The sequence below is a fragment of the Tupaia chinensis genome, unplaced genomic scaffold (assembly GCF_000334495.1).
Source record: "Tupaia chinensis unplaced genomic scaffold, TupChi_1.0 Scaffold149184_1, whole genome shotgun sequence".
Lineage (NCBI taxonomy): Eukaryota > Metazoa > Chordata > Mammalia > Scandentia > Tupaiidae > Tupaia > Tupaia belangeri.
In genome coordinates, this window is record NW_006209032.1 from 801,436 (window position 1) to 820,856 (window position 19,421).

At 43.9% G+C, this 19,421-nt stretch overlaps 1 protein-coding gene across 1 annotated transcript in view; it reads left to right on the forward strand.

The window, feature by feature from the left end:
• Positions 1-230: 230 nt before the first annotated feature.
• The window catches only part of RHOA (ras homolog family member A), a 47,023-nt gene continuing 27,832 nt past the window's right edge, over positions 231-19,421 (forward strand). Inside the window, exon 1 of the mRNA XM_006170959.3 lies at positions 231-352. The gene's annotated coding sequence lies outside the window, so the exon portion shown is untranslated. The remainder of the gene's footprint in view (positions 353-19,421) is intronic.

Consider the following 19,421-nt stretch of genomic DNA (forward strand, 5'->3'; position numbering starts at 1 on the left):
TCTCTTTGTCCCTCTCTGGGCAAATTAAAAAATAAATACATAAATATATAAATAATTTAATTAATTTACTTTAATTTGACCAGAGAGGGACAGAGTGAGAGAGACGGAAAGTGAGAAAGCAAGCCACCAGGTCCGGGACTTAAACCATGGTTGGCCATGTGGGAGTCCAGTGCCCTTAACCACCAGGCCAGTTGCGGGCCCTAAGCTATTGGTTTTCTGAGAGTTGCCGTTCAGCTGTGATTCCTGATTTTTCTTTTTTATATCTGTATCTTTATAGACTTTCATCTGAGAAGTTCAAGGTATTTTGTACAACTCCGCCACACAGACCGTGAGTCTTCAGCACATTTGTAAGGTATGTAAGTAGGAGTCTGTTCTTCATTTCCCTTCCCCCATGGAAGAGAGGTTATTTCTTTAGAATGTAAATTCTAGGGAAATGCATCACCACTAATGATTCTCTTGTCTTCCAATCTTGAGATTCTTATCTTCCTGTACTTTTCTCTGTACTGATTTTTCTACTTCTCTTCTAGCCTTCTTTCCGTCTAGCGACTTTTAGGGAACCACAAGCCTTGACTTGCTAGAGCCGAGAGCAAGTGGTACTCTCTCGGGCGCAGGTGTATTTCTGGACTAGTCCCTTAATCTTTAAGGAGGTGGACTCACCATGCTGTACACACACTTCTCTTCTGGACCATTTACATTGCGTTTCTTTTATTCTTCATCTTTACGTTTTGGGGATTTTTTAATGGAGTGGTTTGGTTGTCTACAATTTATTGCCTGAACTGTGGATATGTCTAATTATCAATAGGAAATAGGTCATCCAGAGAATGTAGATCAAAAGGACGGTCTTCCCTCTTACCAGAGGGGTCAGCAGTGATACTGATTGGGGGGTGCAGTGTTAACACAAGTGCAAAAGCCTGTCCAGGGTCTGTTTAGATATTTTACATTGGTTACAAATTAGGGAAATAGAAGTTTCTTTTTGGGGGGAGGAGAGGTTTTTGCTATAGGGCGTGTGTGCTCTCCAGAAAGACAGAAAGAGACAGAGAGATAGAAAGCAAGCAATCACCCCCCAGGGGAGCGGCCATGGTGCAGTCCCTTCTCCTCCATTCTCTTCTTGAGATCTTGGGCACACATGCACACGTACCCGGCGTGAGTTTAAGCCACTGGGTCCGGGACTTGAACCACGGTCGTCTATGTGGCAGTCCAGTGACATAGCCATTACGCCAACTGCTGGTCCCCTGGCAATAGAAGTTTCTTAATTTGAGTGTTCTGATCTAATATCATTTTGCTATCTTTTCTTGTTCTCCTTGGGTCTGAGGGCACTCTTTGTGGGGAAGTGGGCTATTAGGGGGATGAACGTTCTCCTTTGGTGAGATGGGCTGCCCAGTAGTGAAGGCATCTCACTGGTAATGGTTTTGATTGGCTTTGAATTCCTCCTTGGCATGGTAAGAGGGATGGCCAAGCTACCTTGTGATTTTGTCATTATTCATCCATTCCACAAATGGTTACTGAATGTCTGTATGTTAGGTGCTGTTCTAGGGCACATCTGAAGAGACTGAAAAGGGTCCCTACCCCTCATGGACTTTTATTTTAATAGGGGACACTGGTGATAGACAAGGAATATACTAGCTTTTTTTTTTTTTTTTTTTCCTTTCTTTAAGGTTTTTGCCATAGGGATGTGAGCTCGCCAGAGAGAGAAAGTGGGAATGACCCGCTGGGGACTGGCCACACCACAGTCCTCCATTCTCCTTTCGGAATTTTGGGGATGCGCGCACACTAACCTGGTGTGATTTGCCATATGAGAGTCCAGCACCTTACCCACACACCACCTGCTGGCCGTTGAGGGTTTTTAGGGTAGTAATCTAATTTATTTATATTTTTGGCTGCTGTATGGAAAATAATCTATAAAAGTAAAAAATGGAAGCAAGGAAATATATTGGAAGCTCTTTAAATCCAGTGACAGATGATAGTAGCTTGAACAAGAGCGGTAACAGTGGGGGTGGGGGGGGCTCATGGCATGTTTAAAGGAGTGCTGCTAGGCTGTGCTGATCAGCTGGAAGGGGTGGCTTCTTAACGCCCTGATCCATGGCCACAGATAAGCTCCATGTCACTGCTGGGCATAGGAGGACAACAGGCCGAGTATCACTGGGAGTAATCCTTTGGTGTTTCATGAGACTCGAAGTGTCTTCTCCAAGCAGCTTCCAATAATGCATTAGGGGGACCAGCAGTTAGCGTAATGGCTATGTCACTGAACTCCCAGGTAGCCAACTGTGGTTCTAGTCCTGGACCCAGTGGCTTTAAACTCACGTCGGGCGTGTGTGTGTGTGCGTGTGCCCAAGATCCTGAGAGGAGAATGGAGGAGAAGGGATTGTGACGTGACCATCCTCCCTGGGGGTGATTTCTCACTTTCTATCTCTCTGTCTCCCTCAGTCTTTCAGGCGAGCGCACGTGCCCTATAGCAAAAACCTCTCCAAAAAAGAGTCTCCCTAAATAAAAACAAAACAAAAAACCTACACTTTATAAAATGATTATAATGAGTTTGCATATTTTGTAGAGACCAGTTGTATAGGTTAAAAAAAGTATTTTAAAGATTTTTCAAAAACCCATAGGACTATTCTCCATTTTCAATGTGAAGAACATATGAATTAAATTAATATTTAAAAAAAAAACAAAACTAAAAAAACAAAAATTATACATTCAGGAATTGTGTAATATTTTCTGGCTTGCATTAACATATTAGTTTGTAGAGTTCTGCTTGATTTTAAAAGCATTATTTCCCCTTAATCCTCAACCAAATAAAATGATAAATTCTGACACTCTGTTAATTTGCATAACAATTGGCCACAAAGAGTAATTCATTAATATTCAATGAAGTTCTAATTTGCACAATGCCTGCAGCAATATGTAAACTTCATTTTGCTTTAAGATGGAAATTTGTTACAGTGCAAATATCAGTAAGTATAATTTTATTAATCAGTCTCAATGAGCAATTGATTCTGTGACCTTGACAATGTCTATACTTTCATACTAGAACACACAGAAAAAAGAAAACTAAGGTCACATGTTTTTTTGTTTGTTTGTTTTTTGAAATTTTTTGGTCACTATTTACCTTTTACACCGAGTTTTTTGAGTACGAAGTTGTGCAAGGAGGCTTCAAGAGTCAAAAGAAAGAGAATGTTATTGTTAACCTTTACTAAAATAAAACTAAGCTTATTTTGAATAATGTTCATTACTTTAGTCAACTAGCATTTGTTAGAAGTCTATTGTTTTCCAAGCAGTTTGGGAGATTCTGAGGACACATACAGACATGTTCCTTCCTCTTAGAGTTTTCCGATTACACATTCAGTGAATTAAAGAGGATCCTGTTTCTTGGGAAACAAGAACAGAAATGCGCCAAATGCTTCTAGTTTGAGATGAACTCAGTGATAATTAATGGTCATAATAAATAAGCGGTAACATTTACTGAGTTATGTTGATACGCAGTACTCTCCTCAGTGCTTAGCTCGCAGGACGCTGATTCTTCACAACAACATCAAGACATAGGTAGCATTATTATTTTTATTTGTAAATAGGGAAAATGAGGACTAACAAAGTTGTTAAATATGTTTAGGAAAAGAGTAATGTGCCTCTCTCTCTTCTTTCTCTTTAGTAAGCACATGCACCCTCTGGCAAAGAAACATAAGGAAAAAAAGGCAAAAGCAACTTGACCTACATTATGCATTTAAATCCGAGGGTTTCATTACTACCAAGATTTTCTGCCTGAATTTAATAGCACTAAGGTAGTTAACCAAAATCAATATGCAGATAATGAATCTAACTGACTGAAACCCTGTTCTAAAATTTTTTAGGTTACCCAAGTACTTTTGATTTATTCATCTGATATACTGTTTGAGCACCTGTAAAAGTGTACTTTATGAGCAACAGAGATTCATACTGAGACATGCAGTGGGTACATAGGTAGGGCAGGGTCCCTGGAAAGATAGTCGCTATCATGCTGGGCAGCCATACTGTGTTATATTTTTCTTTTCTTTTTCCTGTTTCCATTGAGTCACTATGTTGCTTGGACCTATAGACATGTGGATCCTATTTCTAAAGAATTTCCAACTCCTTACTATGAGACTTAATTAGAGAAAAAACAGAGACCAATTGTCACAGCCCAGAACACACTGACTCCCAATTCCAGTGTCAATTGGTCAGTGAGATACACAGAGAAAGTCTTGTAATCTTGATATTACATGAGTGTTCTGGAGACAAATGATAAGAAAACACAATATACATAATGTACTTTTAGACAGTAGGTAGAAAAAAAATGCCATATAAATCTATTGACAGAGGTGGTAAAGTTAAATGTTAGTTTGAGTAGTTAGGAATTACTTCTCAGAAGTGTTGAACAATGACTTGAAAAAATGAGGAGTGATTCTTGCAACCACATGAAAGAAAATATTTCAGGAAGAAAAAAATATATAGGCCCTAGGAGATGAAAAGAGATTTATATTATGTGGAAGTAGATAGAAGGGTGGACTTGAATGTGTTATATTCTTAAAGACATTGCAACATCAGGATAATATTGTAAACTTGGATGATCATGAAAAATAGTTTGGATTATTCTAAATATTATGGGAAAACAGTGGAGAATTTTTATTGTAAGAGCTGACTCCTGGTTCTGTATAGAAAACAAACTGCAAGGCAGCTAGAAAGGAAACAGCGAGACTACTTAGAAGTACCTGTCTCCTTCTAGGTGACTACTCAGACCTAATCTCAGACCATACAGTACAGGCAGTAGGATAGCATCAGATTCTGGAGATATTCAAATGGCTTAATCAACAACACATTCTGCTGGCCTGAGGTTTTAAAGCTGTCACTCAGATTTCTAAGTGAAAACATTCCAAGTAGACTCATAAACTTTCTTGACCTCATTTTTAATATTGTGCATTAGTGTGGTTTGATTGAAGTTCACCTTGTAATGGGGCAGGCTGTTTCTTTCTTTTTTTTTTTTTTTAAAGAATGATTTCTTTTTTCTTTTTTTGGGGGGGGGGGGGGGGGGGGGAGGGGGGAGGTTTTTGCTATAGGGCGCATGCGCTCGCCAGACGGACAGAGAGAGACAGAGAGAAAGAAAGTGAGAAATCACCCCCCCGGGGGGTGGCCACGCCGCAATCCCTTCTCCTCCATTCTCCTCTCGTGATCTTGGGCACGCACGCACGTGCGCCCAGCATGAGCTTAAGCCACCGGGTCCAGGGCTCGAACCGCAGTCGACTCGTGGGAGTCCAGCGACATAGCCATTACACTAACTGCTGGTCCCAAGAATGATTTATTCTTTAATTTTTTAATTCATTCCTTTTAATTTGACCAGAGAGGGAAAATAAGAAATCAGTCCACCAGCTCCGGGACTCGAACTGTGGTGAGCCATATGGGAGTGTCCAATGCCTTAACCACCACGCCACCTGCTGGCCCCAAGGGGCAGACTGTTTCAAAGCTGTTTCTTGATTGCTCATTTCTGCATTATTACATTAATAATAAACAAGGAAAAGTAAGGTTACACTTTTGCTGTATGCGTTTGCTTAAAGCAAATTCTTTACTAAAAATTCAGATGGCTTTATAGTTATAAGGCAGTTCTTCCAGAGAAGCAGTATAGCTCTTGAACCTGGTTATTTTGTGTCTCTGAGCCTCAGAGTGTGCATCTGTAAAATGATAACATCCGTCTCAGGTATTCCAAATGATCCAACATGTGAGGGACATGGTGCTCAATGCATATTGGTTTTCTCTCTTGGTCAAAATAAAATGAGTTTATAAAAAGTTTATGGAGGGAACCAGCAGTTAGCGTAATGGCTATGTCGCTGGACTCCCTCGTAGTCAACCGCGGTTCGTGTCCCGGACCCAGTGGCTTAAAACTCACGCCGGGCGCGTGTGCATGCGTGCCCAAGATCCCGAGAAGAGAATGGAGGAGAAGGGATTGTGGCGTGGCCATCCTCCCTGGGGGGTGATTTCTCACTTTCTGTCTCTCTGTCTCTCTCTGTCTGGCGAGCGCACGTGCTCTATAGCAAAAATAGCTCAAAAAAAAAAAAAGTTTATGGAGAGGGCCAGCGGGTGGGGTGGTGGCTAAGGGCGCTGGACTCCCACATGGCCAACCACGGTTTGGGTCCCAGACCTGGCAGCTTGCTTTCTCACTTTCCCTCTCTCTCTCTTTCTATCTCTATGGTCAAATTAACATAATAATCTATAAAGTTAAATAAAAATTTTTTAAAAGTTCCTAGAAAATGGAACTACAGTAAGTACATGTTTATTTTGATGCAAAATTTTTTTGAAATTGTGCATGTTTTCTTTCTTTAAAATTTTGTTATATGGTATGTGCACTTACTAGAGAGCCAAGCCTCAGTCCCTTCTCCATTCTCCTCTCAGAATTTTGGGCACACATGCTCACGTGCCCTGTTTTTCAAGCTGCTAGGTACAGGACTCCACCTTGCAGTTGGCTGTGTGGATCCAGCCACCTTCACCACACCATCAGTGGACCCCATAATTTTTCGTTTCATTTTATTTGTTATTATTATTTTTTAATTTGACCAAAGAGAGACAGAGAAGAAAAGTGAGAAAGCAAGCCACCAGGTTCGACTCGAACTGCAGTCGGCCATGTAGGAATACAACTCCTTAACCACCACGCTTAAGAATATTAATGCCTTTATTGTATTATGTAGTGTTGAATAAGGGTTTTATTGTATTTAAGAGTGATAAATAAGGGTTTCATTGGTAGCAAATTTAAATGTGCTTAAATGTGCAAATTGAAAGTTGGTAATGAATTTCTTTATTGCCCCCCATGAATGAGAGAAAAACATTTTCGTTTTCTTCCTTTGTGTATGTGTAGGAAGTAGTATGTTGGAGGGGCTTTTGTTATTTCTTAGGCTTTTACCTATTTTTTATAAATGTTATTTGTCATTATTTTAAAAAAAAAACATACCTTGACAGTGTGAGACTGTGTAAATCACAAATTGTCTCAGTTCAGTCTTGGGCTCTGGCTGCCTTTACTTGATTCTGGGTTCCTGTGATTTCACTCTTGAGCATCAGTCAGTAGCACCGAGCAGAGGTGAGACTCTGACAAGTGGCTGGAGTAGATGGAGAGTAGAGGTTGGTTTCCATCGTTACCTGCTGTCAGCACCTCTTGGAACTGAAGGGTTCCCGAACAAGGTGAGCCCATGCCAGCCCTGCTGTGCACGTGGTGAGGCGAGCTGAGGAGTCCTCCGGCGTGAGGGCAGACGCACTCAGTTCGTAATCTCGTTATGCACACTTTATTTATCTTTCAGGCATATTATTCCTAGAAATTGTATTTTCCGTTAAGTTTTCCAGTTTTGCTAAACTTACATCCCAACTATAGTTGGTAAATTTATGGGAAAATGTTCTGGGCCCCCAAAAGTTGTCCCCACATAAAAATTGATAAAAAGAAAGGACAAAAAGAATGTTTTTGTTTTTGTTTTTGTTTTTAATCTTTTGAAGTTTCTAGCTCTAAAGTACAGGGATCCAATTCCATTATTTTAAAAAGTGTGTATGTTTTGAGATTAAGCATATGGTTACAAATTATACTTTGGTTCCCTCTTCTCTGGCAGTTGCACGGCAGTCTGGTGCAAAGGAGCCGTGGGTCCCTGGCACTTCTGTGGACCCGTGGGCAAGTGCTCTGCCACTTTTCTGGGTCCTTTTCTGTCATTTCCGCTGTTTCTGATGCAGACTCTCAGAGCCTAAGGAAGCACAAAGCATGGGTATTTAATGAGGTAATGGTTAGTCTGTGACTTTTTGGCCACGAGATAAGTTTGTTATGTGATTCGGCAGCTCTCTTGAAAATTGTTTGGCATTTTCTTTAATCTGGAAGAGTGTTTTGGGATGGGGAGGTGGTGCCCTAAGAATTCATTCTTGGGGTAATAGAAGAAGGCCTGATCACTGGTTTTCTTGTGCTTCTTTAAGAACAGTGGTCTCCCCAAAACAGACAAAATGAAACAGTAGTTCCCAAACTTCGCTATTCTCAAGCTTAGAATCTAGTTCCAAAATTGGAATCACCTTAGGTTTTGTTTTTGTTTTCTTAAATGTGTAGACCTCGACTGAGGCAGATGCTTTACTTATTAATTTTTTAAGTGCCAGAGGGCGCATGTACTTGCCAGAGAGAGAGGGCACTCCCCGTCCCTGTAGGGTGTGGTCACATGGCAATCCCCTTTTCCTCCATTTCTCCATTCTGTTCCAGTTTGGGGCGCGAATGCACGCCACCTAATGTGTGTCTCAAGCTGGTGCCTGAACTTGAACTGCGTTCGGCCATGTGGGATCTGGCTCCCTATGCTTACAGCTTAGCCACTGTGCTGTCAGGCCAACTGTGGCATTTTTATTTTTGTTAATCACCTTCACAAAAGTACAATTTGCATATGGTAAAATGCACCCATTTTAAGTGATGGTTTCATAGGGCTTGATAAATACAAACACCCACGTAACTTCCATTTAATCAAGATAGCATATCTTTGAGAAGCTTTAAGGTGGTGGTAGTTTGGGTTTTTTGTAATTTTTGCTGTAGAGCACTTGCACTCGCTGGAGATGACAGAGAGAAAGTGAAAAATCACCTCCCTGGGAGGGCGGCCACATTATAGTCCCTTCTTTCCTCTCAGGATTTTGGGCACGCATACATACATGCCTGGTATATTTTTCAAGCTTCTGGGTCCAGGACTCAAATCGTATAGTTGGCCAGGTGGGATCCATTCATTTTAACCACTTTAACTGGCTCACCCTAAAGATTTTTTTTAACTGATGTTTTAATTAATGTTTAAAATGTGTGTGCTTGGCAAAAATAAAACCTTATAAGAAGGTTTACAGTAGTAAATATATATTGGGGTGTCAAAAGTCGTGACAGATTTTTGCATAGAAAAATATATCATGACTTTTCTGACGACCCAATTCCTATCCTTCTCCTCCAGTACTGTTTCCTGTGGGCTTTAATTTCTTAATTTTATGGCAAGAAATAGATAAAACATGTATATGGAACACGGCACAAAAGGGTTAGAGCATGAAAAGTAGATGTTTCTCACATTTCAGTCTCCAGGCTCCCCAGGTTTTTGCTTCAGAGAAAACCACAGTCACTGTTTCCTGTGTAACTTTTCTGTGTGCTGGTACGGTTTCCTTTTTCACGTGCAGACTACCGCCCATCACACCGCTCGGCATCTTATGCTTTCCTTTCATCGGTGGACCATGGTAATTATTTGGCAAGATACTGCAAGGTATATGCTGTGGGAGAGCGTTCGGCAAGTCTGAATGGAGCTACTTGATGACCCCGAATTCCGCTCCTAGATCAGTGTGTACCCAGAGGAGTAGAGCACAGGCACCCGAACACAAGGGGGTATGTGACTGTTCGTAGGCATGTCAGTCACGGTTGCCGGAACGTGAGCACAGTCCAGATGTTCATCAGCGGATAAACAAAATGTGGCATGGCCATACATTGGAATATTAGCCAGCCATTAAAAAAGTGAAGTACTGGGACCAGCAGATGGCATAGTGGTTAAGTCACCATGTAGTTGACCGCGGTTCGAGTCTGGACCTGATGGCTTAAACCTCACACTGGCTGTGTGTGCGTGCATGCCCAAGATCCTGAGAGGAGAATGGAGGAGAAGAGATTGCTGCTTGGCCATCCCCCTGGGGGGTGATTTCTTGCTTTCTGTCACCATCTCTCTGTCTTTTCAGTGAGCATAGCAAAAATCTCTATAATTTTTTTTTTTTTTTGTAGAAGTTTTCGCTATAGGGCGCATGCGCTCGCCAGACAGACAGAGAGAGACAGAGAGACAGAAAGCGAGAAATCACCCCCCAGAGGGGATGGTCACGCCGCAGTCCCTTCTCCTCCATTCTCCTCTTGGGATCTTGGGCACGCACGTACATGTGCCCAGTGTGAGATTTAAGCCACCGGGTCCGGGACGCGAACCGCGGTCGACTACGTGGGAATCCAGCGATATAGCCATTACACTAACTGCTGGTTCCCTATAAAAATTTTTTTTAAAGTGAAGTCCCCCCGTCTCTTTTTCAAGCCATTGAGACTGGGACCCCAGTTAGTCAGCCATGTAGGATCCAGCCACCCCTAACCACCATACCACTGGTTGGTCCCAGGGTTTTATTTTATGGTGATAAAAATGGCGGCTGGGTTTGAACCACACTGTCTGGCTCCCTTAACCGTGCTACAATCCCTTCTCCATTCTTCTGGGATTTTTAGGCATGCACGCACATGTGCCCGGAGTGGTTAGCAAATCGTGGGGTCTGGGACTCTTAAGTGTGGTTGGCCATGCGGGAATCCAGCACTTTGACTACCATACCACCTGCTGGCTCTTTAACATTTTAAATGTACTAAATACCACTAATTGAATACTCTAAAGAGGTTGACTGGAGCCAGCCAGGTGGTGGTGGTGAAGGCACCTAAATCCCGCATGACCAACTGTACAATTTGAGCCCCAGACCTGGTGACTTGGAAAACACACTGGGTGTGTATACACGCGTGCCCAGAATCCTTACAGGAGAATGGAGGAGAAAGGTTTGCAGTGTTGTCATCTCCCTTGGGGTGGATGCTTTCTCACTTCATCTCTATCTTTCTCTGTTAAGTGCATGCACCCTATAGTGAAAAAAAGATCGACTGTCTGTTATATGAATTAACTTCAATTGGAAAAAAAGTGTGTGCGTGTATATATTTCTTCAGGCCCCACCCTGAAGCCCTGAAAGAGGTTTTATTCTGCAAGGGGATCCAGATAAAATTCTCAGGTCTTGGGGACCAGCAGATGGCATAATGGTTACATTGGTGGACTCCCACGTAGTCGACTGCAGTTCAAGTCCTGGACCTGGTGGCTTAAAACTCAGGCCAGGTGCATGTGCGAGTGTGTTCAAGATCCTGAGAGGAGAGACGGAGAAGGGATTGTGGTGTGGGGGATGATTTCTCACTTTCTCTCTGTCTCTCCAGGAGCCCATGTACCCTCTAGCAAAAAATCTCTTTAAAAAAAAAGTTCTCAGGGGAACCAGCAGTTAGCGTAATGGCTATGTCGCTGGACTCCCACGTAGTTGAACGCGGTTCGTGTCCCGGACCCGGTGGCTTAAAACTCACACCGGGCGTGTGTGTGTGCGTGCCCAAGATCCCGAGAGGAGAATGGAGGAGAAGGAATTGCGGCGTGACCATCCCCCTGGGGGGCGATTTCTCGCTTTCTGTCTCTAGGTCTCTCTCTGTCTGTCTGGCGAGCGCACGCGCCCTACAGTGAAAATCTCTCCAAAAAAAAAAAGTTCTCAGCTCTTGGAGAATTTTAAAATTTTTACATTTTTTAATTTGCCAGAGGGCACATGTGAGAGACAGAGAGAAAGCCCCCCAGTGAGGCACAGCCATGCTGCAATCCTTTTTCCTCTAAACTGTCAGAAATTTGGGCATAGAAGCACACGCGCCCAGTATGTTTTTCAAGCTGCGTGGCCTGGAACTTGAGCTGCGGGCAGCTATATGAGATCTGGCTTCCTGTTCACAGGGCTTAGCCACTGTACTATGGGCTTTTTTTTTTTCCTTTAATTTTTTAATTTAAGCTAGCTTGGAGGGGTTGGGAAATGGCTAGCAGTAACTGTGCTCTGTGCAGCTGTCCCAGATGGGAAGGTTCTGGGTTTGCACTCGGAGGCCTTTCTAGACACTCTGGGCATGAGCAGTCCTGTGATGGGCCTGGCCAGAGGCGGGTCATGGTATGAGGGCCCCATTGGAGGTACCCTGCTCTCTGGCACATCACCCTTCAGCTTGTGGAGGAAGGAAACATGAGGTTGTTGGGAAAGTTGTGATGCATTTTTTTGTTTATTATCTTATGAAAAAATGTATCATGACTTTTCCCGGTGACCCAGTAGGTACACTTTAAGCAACAGAAACAAAGAACTAGTTGTGGAGCCTCCGGAGGAATAGCACCTGGACCTGCCGGGGCCAGCAGGCCGCTCTCGGCCCTACCTCGGGGTTCATCTCTGTGGATCAGTCCTGCAGACAGGCAGGAGGGATGTAAGTGGGATACTAGGCCGCACGAAGTCATGTCCTGGTTCTGTGCATGTGTTTATGGGTCACCCTGGAGTATGTGCATTTTGGGGTGGGTGATTTGGTGCCCTCATTTAGGAAGTCTGAAGGTGTGTCACCTCAGGGAGTGTTTGTCTGCCTCCAGAGAAATAACTTTCGCTCCTCCCTTGGCAGTCTGTTGGCGGTTTTCTTCATTATCTGCTCGCTTCTGTGCTGCTCCTGGCCTCCAAGGGCCGGACTGCTGCAGAAGGGAAAGCCCTTGACCTGACATCAGCCCTTGACAACGACTTGATCAGGATGGCCAAATGATGACAGTCCCAGGCTCAGGCTTATGTGGAACAGATGGGCAGACGGTAGTTTAAGCTCTTTGGCCAGGGGTTTCCTTTGCACTCTGTAAACAAAACAAACTGCTTTGTGTTTTCAGCTTCATTTCTCAAGTGTTTACTGGTGTTTTCTGTGTGTTGGGCACAGTCCTAGGTGTGGGTAAGCTTGGAGTTGATAGGACATGTTTCTGCCAATGGGACCAGACAGTGCATTTCAACATGGAGATGTTCAGCCTCTGACTTAGAGAAGGTGTATCTCAGACATACACTTCCTTCCTTCCACCCAGGGAGAAAACAGGCCCGCTGCAATGGCACAGTGGTAACTCACTGCTCCTTGATGCCAAGACTACGTTGGGAGGTTCTGGGTTGGCATCCTGAGGTCTCCCTGTACACCCCAGGGATGTACACATGCTAGTGATCCTGGGGCTGGGAGTGGATTGTAGCATGAAGACCCTGTTGGCAGTGCTTGTCTGTGTCTGTCTCTGTCTCTCTGTTTTTCCTTTTCTTGTCTCTCTTTCTCTCATATAAGAAAGAAACTTTAGGGCCGGCAGGTGGTGTGATGGTTAAAGGCGCTGGACTCCCACATGACTGACCAAGGTTTGAGTCCCAGACCTGGTGGCTTGCTTTCTTACTTGCCGTCTCCCTTCCTCTTGCTCTGTCCCTCTCTGGTGAAATTTTTAAAAATAAATAAATAAATAAAGTTAAATAAGATACTTCTTTCTTTAAAATTTAAAATATTTATTTAATTTCATTTATTATTATTTTTAAAATTTGAACAGAGAGAGACAAGAGAAAGTGAAAGGGAAAGTGAGGAAGCAAGCGGCCAGATCCAGGACTCGAACCATGGTCAGCCATGCGGGAGTGTCTGGCACCTTAACCACCATGCTACCTGTTGGTCCCCAAGATAATTCTTTTAAAAAAATGAAATAAACTTTAAAGGGAGAGGGGCCAGCAGATGTCCAGGTGGCTAAGGGCTCTGGACTCCCACATGGCTGACCACACTTCAAGTCCCTAACCTGGCGGCTTGCTTTCTCACCCCCCTCCCCATTAAATTAATACAAGTTAATAAAGTTCAATAATATAACTATTTTTAAAGAGGAAGGGAGAAAAACAGTGGAATAGAGTATATTAGAGAAGATGGGAAGCTTATGAAAAATTTACATTTTCTTTTCTTTTTTTTTTGGAGAGGTTTTCGCTATAGGGCGCGTACGCTCGCCAGACAGACAGAGAGAGACAGAGAGACAGAAAGCGAGAAATCACCCCCCAGGGGGGATGGTCACATCGCAATCCCTTCTCCTCCATTCTCCTCTCGGGATCTTGGGCACGCACACACACACGTGCCTGGTGTGAGTTTTAAGCCACCGGGTCCAGGATGCGAACCGCAGTCGACTACGTGGGAGTCCAGCGACATAGCCATTACACTAACTGCTGGTCCTGAAAAATTTACATTTTCTTGGGGCTGTTGGTGGTGTGGTGGTCATGAGCACTGGGCTCCCATGTGGCCAACCATGGTTTGAGTTCCAGACCTGGTGACTTGCTTTCTCACTTTCCCTCTAGCTCTCTCTCTCTCTGATCAAACTGGAAAATAATAATGATAAATAAAGTTAAATAAAAAATAACTTTATTAAACAATTTACATTTTCTCTAAGCAAGGTTGTTTGAACAAAATTTAATTCTAATTTGATTCCTTTTTGTACTGTCTGGAGGAAAGGACTGTATATTGACCCTTATTTTCAGTTTTATAGTCCTCCTGATGTCCCCAAGGGAATGCATTGTAGACCATCTTTTGAACTTTCGTGGAATGCATGTGTATTTAGGCTGAAGGAGCTGGCTGCTGTAGAAAAATTATACCGTGACCCACTTACCTAGTACCGCTTTGTTCTAGGAAATGGAAGCATTTGTCTTTAAGCTTTAAAACTTGTTTTAGTTCTTCAGTGGTGTCTTTTTCTCTGTCTTAGTGTCTGCGCGCTGAACTTAACTGTGTAATGATTGAGGGCTCTCCTCCTAAAGGATTTCTGGGTTCTACTCTTGGGGTTTTGTCCTGCTTTGAGAACCTGGCCTGGCTTGGATAGCATCCCTTACATTCCTATTTTACATTTCTTTTCTTTCTTTTTCTTTTCTTTTCTTTTTTTTTTTTAAAGATTTTTGTTCTAGGGCTCATGCACTCTCCAGAGAGACAGAAAGTGATAAACCACCCCCAGGGGTGGGGATGGCTGTGCTGTACCACAGTCCCTTCTCCAGTCTCTTCTCGGGATCTTGGGCATGTATGCGTATGCGCCCACTGTGAGTTTTAAGTCGCTGGGTCCAAGACTCAAACCACAGTCGACCACGTGGGAGTCCAGCGATGTACCATTATGACATCAGCTGGTCTCCCAATTTTACATTCCTGAGCCTGACTTGCAGGGTTTTCCATCCCCTGCATCCTTGCCACAGGCTGCACCTCCTTTTACCCAAGCATCTATTTCTCTAATCTGCTGTGGACTGAGCTCCCACCCGTTAGGCTTACAAAGCTAAGGGCATGTAAGTTCAGGAGGATGGGTTTCAGCTCTCCTTGTTGGAAACCATTAGTTTCCAGTTATATGTAGGATGTTCTCTGACATTCTTTTTTTATTAATTTGCCAGAGGGCTCATGTGCTCACCAGAGATGGAGGGGAGGAAGGGAGGCAGAAAGCACCCCCTGGAGGGATGGTCATGCTGCAGTCCCTTCTCCATTTTTCACCCCTTTCAGGATTTGGGGCACGCTCACACATGCGCTGGGCATGTTTTTCCAGCAACTGGGCCTGAACTCAGGACACATAGTTGACCCGTTGGGATCCAGTTGCCTCACCTACCGTGCTACTGTCTGGTCCTGGAACTTTTCTTTTTTAAGAGGTTTTAGCCTTAGGGCACATACATTCACTGGAGACCAGAGAGTCTCCTCCATTCTCCTGGAGTCTTGGGTATGCACATACACATACCCCTCATGGTTTTTCAAGCCACTGGGTCCGGGACTCGAACTGTGGTTGGCCTTTGGGAATCCAGCGACATAACCACTACACCATCTGCTGGCCCCAGCCTGTGACATTCTTGAACCACTAACATAAAGTGTTCTAGAGCTAGATGGTGGTGCAGTGGTAAAGCATAACGCTCTGAGGCATTATGGTTTCCAGTTCAAGTCCAGCCACCTACCTGGGTACCTCAGGCCCACACTTGCCTATAATATGGGGCTGCCTGAAGAGTGGGGGTGGCTCTTGCCTTTAAGATATTGTTAGGTGTGTGGTCTCTGTTTCTCTCATACATGGGAGAAATAACTAAGTAGCCTTACAGAATGAAGCAGTGTGGTGACCTTGCCCCTTTTGTACACAGCTGATCTTGTAATCATTTTCTTTTAAAAAATCGGTGTGCTGCTGGGGCCAGTAGATGGTGTCGTGCGTGGTTGAGGTCCTGGACTCCCATATAGCTGACCATAGTTTGAGTCCCGGACTTGGAGGCTTGCTTTATCACTTCTCCTCTTTCTCTCTCTCTCTCTCTGGTCAAATTAAAGAGATAATAATAATGACTTAAAATAAATGAATAATTCTTTTTAAAACATTGGTATGCTGCAATTTGGATTTTTTTTTTAATTTATGGGAAGTTTGTTTTTTCCAGTGTGTTGAGTATCTGTTATGTGCTTATGCTAGTTTGACAGTGGTGAATGAGACAGTATTCTTGTTTGTGGAACTTGGCGGAAGAGCATCGGAGAGGCGTGCTGAGTGAGGCAGAGACGTGCCGGGTGCTGAGAGTACACTTAGGGGCTGATGGGAGTTGGGAGCCCAGGGCCCGCCCTAGGTGTGACGTGGCCTGCTCGTGAGCTCATCTAATGGTGGAGGGTGGGTGCGGTACCTTCAGAGCATTGGGGAAGAAAAGGTCATGGCTTAATATCCTGAGTTTGGGGGTGTTTTGTTTTGGCTGAAGGTGTTACATGCATTGGGACTTCCTAAGTTAGTGTCTTGGAGTTTATAGTTCCTCCTCTCCCACACACACTCTTTTCTTTCACCAGAGGGTGTATATGCTCACCAGAGAGGGGTGGTGGAGAGAAAGCATCCTCCAGTGGGAGATGGTCACACTGCAGGCCCCTCTCCATTTCTCTACCTACCCTGTTGGGATTTGGGGCGACCATACACACGTGTCCAGTGTATTTTTCAAGCCGCTAGCGCTGGGACATGAACCTTACCGCTGGCCATGTGGGCTCTGGCCGCCCCAACCACAAAGCCATGAAGCTAGCCCCACAGTTATTTTTCTATCTGCAATGTGACACCTTGGTTCGAGATTTCAACCAAAGGGAGCTTTTATGGGTTTTTTGTTTGTTTGAGTGTTTTCACTTTTGTTTTGCCAGAAGGTATATGCACTTGACAGAGTGAAGCAGAGAAGCAGAGAGAAGGGGAGGAAGAGAGAAATCACCCTTCTATGGGGCAGTCATGCTGCAGTCCCTTCTCTGTTTTTCCGTTCTGTTGGAAGTTTGGGCATGCACGAACACATGCCTGGCATGGTTTTCAGGCTGCTGTGTCTGGGATTTGAATCGTGCAGTCTGCTATGTGGGATCCAGCTCTCTTGGACACTATAGGCTACCGGGCCAGGCCTAGGCTGTTCTTTTTCTTTCAATTTTGAAAAATTAATTAGTTAATTTTTTAAGTTTTTTGCTGTAGGGTGAGTTTGCTTGCCAGAGACAGAGAGGAAAAGTGAAAAATCACCCTACCCCTCCCCCCCCAGGGTTGGATGGCCACACCATAATCCCTTCTCTTCTCCTCTCCTCGGGATTTTGGGCATACACACACACACTCATGCACACACGACATGTTTTGTAAGCCACTGGATCTGGGACTCCTAACCACCTTACCCATTTGCTTACTGGCCAACCCGCTCTTCTTTTCTTTTCTTTTCTTTTTTTTTTTTTAAAGAGAGAATTTTTTCTTTCAGGCATGTGTGCTCACTGGAGAGACAGAAAATGAGAAATTACCCCCTTGGGGGATGACCACGCCGCAATCTCCTCTCCATTCTCCTCTTGGGATCTTGGGCACGCATGCACACACGCCCGGCATGAGTTTAAGCCACTGGATCCGGGACTCGAACCATGGTCGACTGTGTGGGAGTCCAGCGACATAGCCATTACGCTAACTGCTGGTCCCCCACCCTTCTTTTTAAACATTCTATTTTGTCATCCTTGGAAAGTGCGGTTGACTTATGTTTTTTGTTGTTGTTGTTCAGCTATCTGTATTTTATTTGTTTAAAGTAATTAATGCAGTTTTTTTTAAAAGGATTTTTTTTTAACTTTATTATTATTTTTAAAAATTTGAACAGAGAGAGAGACAGAGAAAGGGCGAGGGAAAGTGAAAAAGCAAGCCGCCAGGTTCTGGATGCAAACCGTGGTCAGCCATGTGGGAGTCCAGCACCCTAAACCACCACACCACCTGCCGGCCCCATGAATGCAGATTTTTAAAAAATAAGTTAAAATTAAGTCACGTTAACGCTTTGTAGGGATTTTATTTCTTGGGTGGTTGAGAAATGGTAGAAAGCTCGCTGTAATCATCATTTGTTTCTTTTGCATAATTAGCCCTTTGAAGAATTATGAGGTAAAATTGTAATTATCTTAAGTATGCTGAATTAGTCATTTTTAAAGCTGTGATTATTTTATCTACATGGAAATTTTATTCATTATCTCCCCAAAATATTGTAAAGATCTTCATCCGGCAGAGGCAGCATAGTTATTCAGTTGAATTATTTTTCCTTCTGTCTCGGCTGGAGAGCTGCTTTTGCGCCTCCTGCCTATAATGAGTATTTGGCTCATAATGTCTTTATAATGCCTTCATTATAAGCTGGTAGCATTATCTCACGTGTCTTTGGTGGCTTCTTATGTGCCAAAAATAAGCTGCAAATGATGCTCAGAAAATAAGCATTGTGAAGTACATGGTCCCTGGACAAGTGATGACATTTATCTAACCCAGTTTAGGTTGTAGATGTCAGTGTCAGCCCTGCCCGTTCCCTTCCCTTAAATGTAGACCTTGCCCAACCCTCAACACACCCTTCTTCATTTAAAGCCTGCTTTGTTTTAATTTCCTATGACAAATAGCAGGAGGGGCTGAGTCTGTTTCTGCCACAGCATGGCTATTTGAGGGCCTTGGTGAAGCTCTTTAGACTGTGGGGGAGGGGCAGCCCCGTAGTGCGGTGGCTAAGCTCTGTGCATAGGGAGCTGGGTTCCACATGGTTGAGTACCGTTCAAGTCCCTGCTCGCTTGGTCATGTCTGTGTGCACGCCCCAATTCCTGACAGGAGAGAAATGGAAGAAGGGGGATTACAGCTTGACCATGCCCCACTGGAGAGCGCTTGTACACCCTCACTTCCTCTAGTGAAACTAAAGCAACAGCATTTGCTAGCCTGGTAAATGTGTCATTTTAGGAAGAACACTATTCTATTCTTGGTCAGGCCACATTATGTTACATATTTGGACAGTTGGACTTTGGAGGAGAGGTTGCTATTAGTCCAAAATAAGACCTAAATAATGACAAATATTTATTGAATACTTAACTGCTCTAATCTCTTTTTGTGTCATATCTATTCTCCATACTGACCCTTTTGAGAAGGTTCCATTTCACCACTTGACAGACGCAAGCCGCGAAGTGGGGATTGACTCTCAGGTCATGTGGCTGGTTCACAGCTGCTAACTGCTCGCCTTCTGCCCTGTGGCCGCCTCTAGCTAACATGAATTTCCGATAGAACCTTTTACTTTGGTCTCTGTAGAACCTGTCTGTGTGAGGAGGTTTTCTCATTTGTATTGTGTGATTACTTTGGTTGATGTGTCTGCTCATGGGACACACAACCAGAGTGAGACTCAGATTTGGAAACCCTAAAATCGGGATTGGTCAGATAAGGTTGGTGGTCATGTTTTGGAGGGTGCCGGATGAGCCAGTGTCGCTTAGGGCTCTTTTACAGTATATCACCTGACTTTCTAGAATCTGTGCATCGAGTGGAGTGGATGTGATTACACTGTCCTCCGCCTACAGTAGCTGATTAGGGTCACACCAGTAATGATGCGGTGGGGGTGATCCATGGGGACAGCCCGTTCTCTTCTGCTTA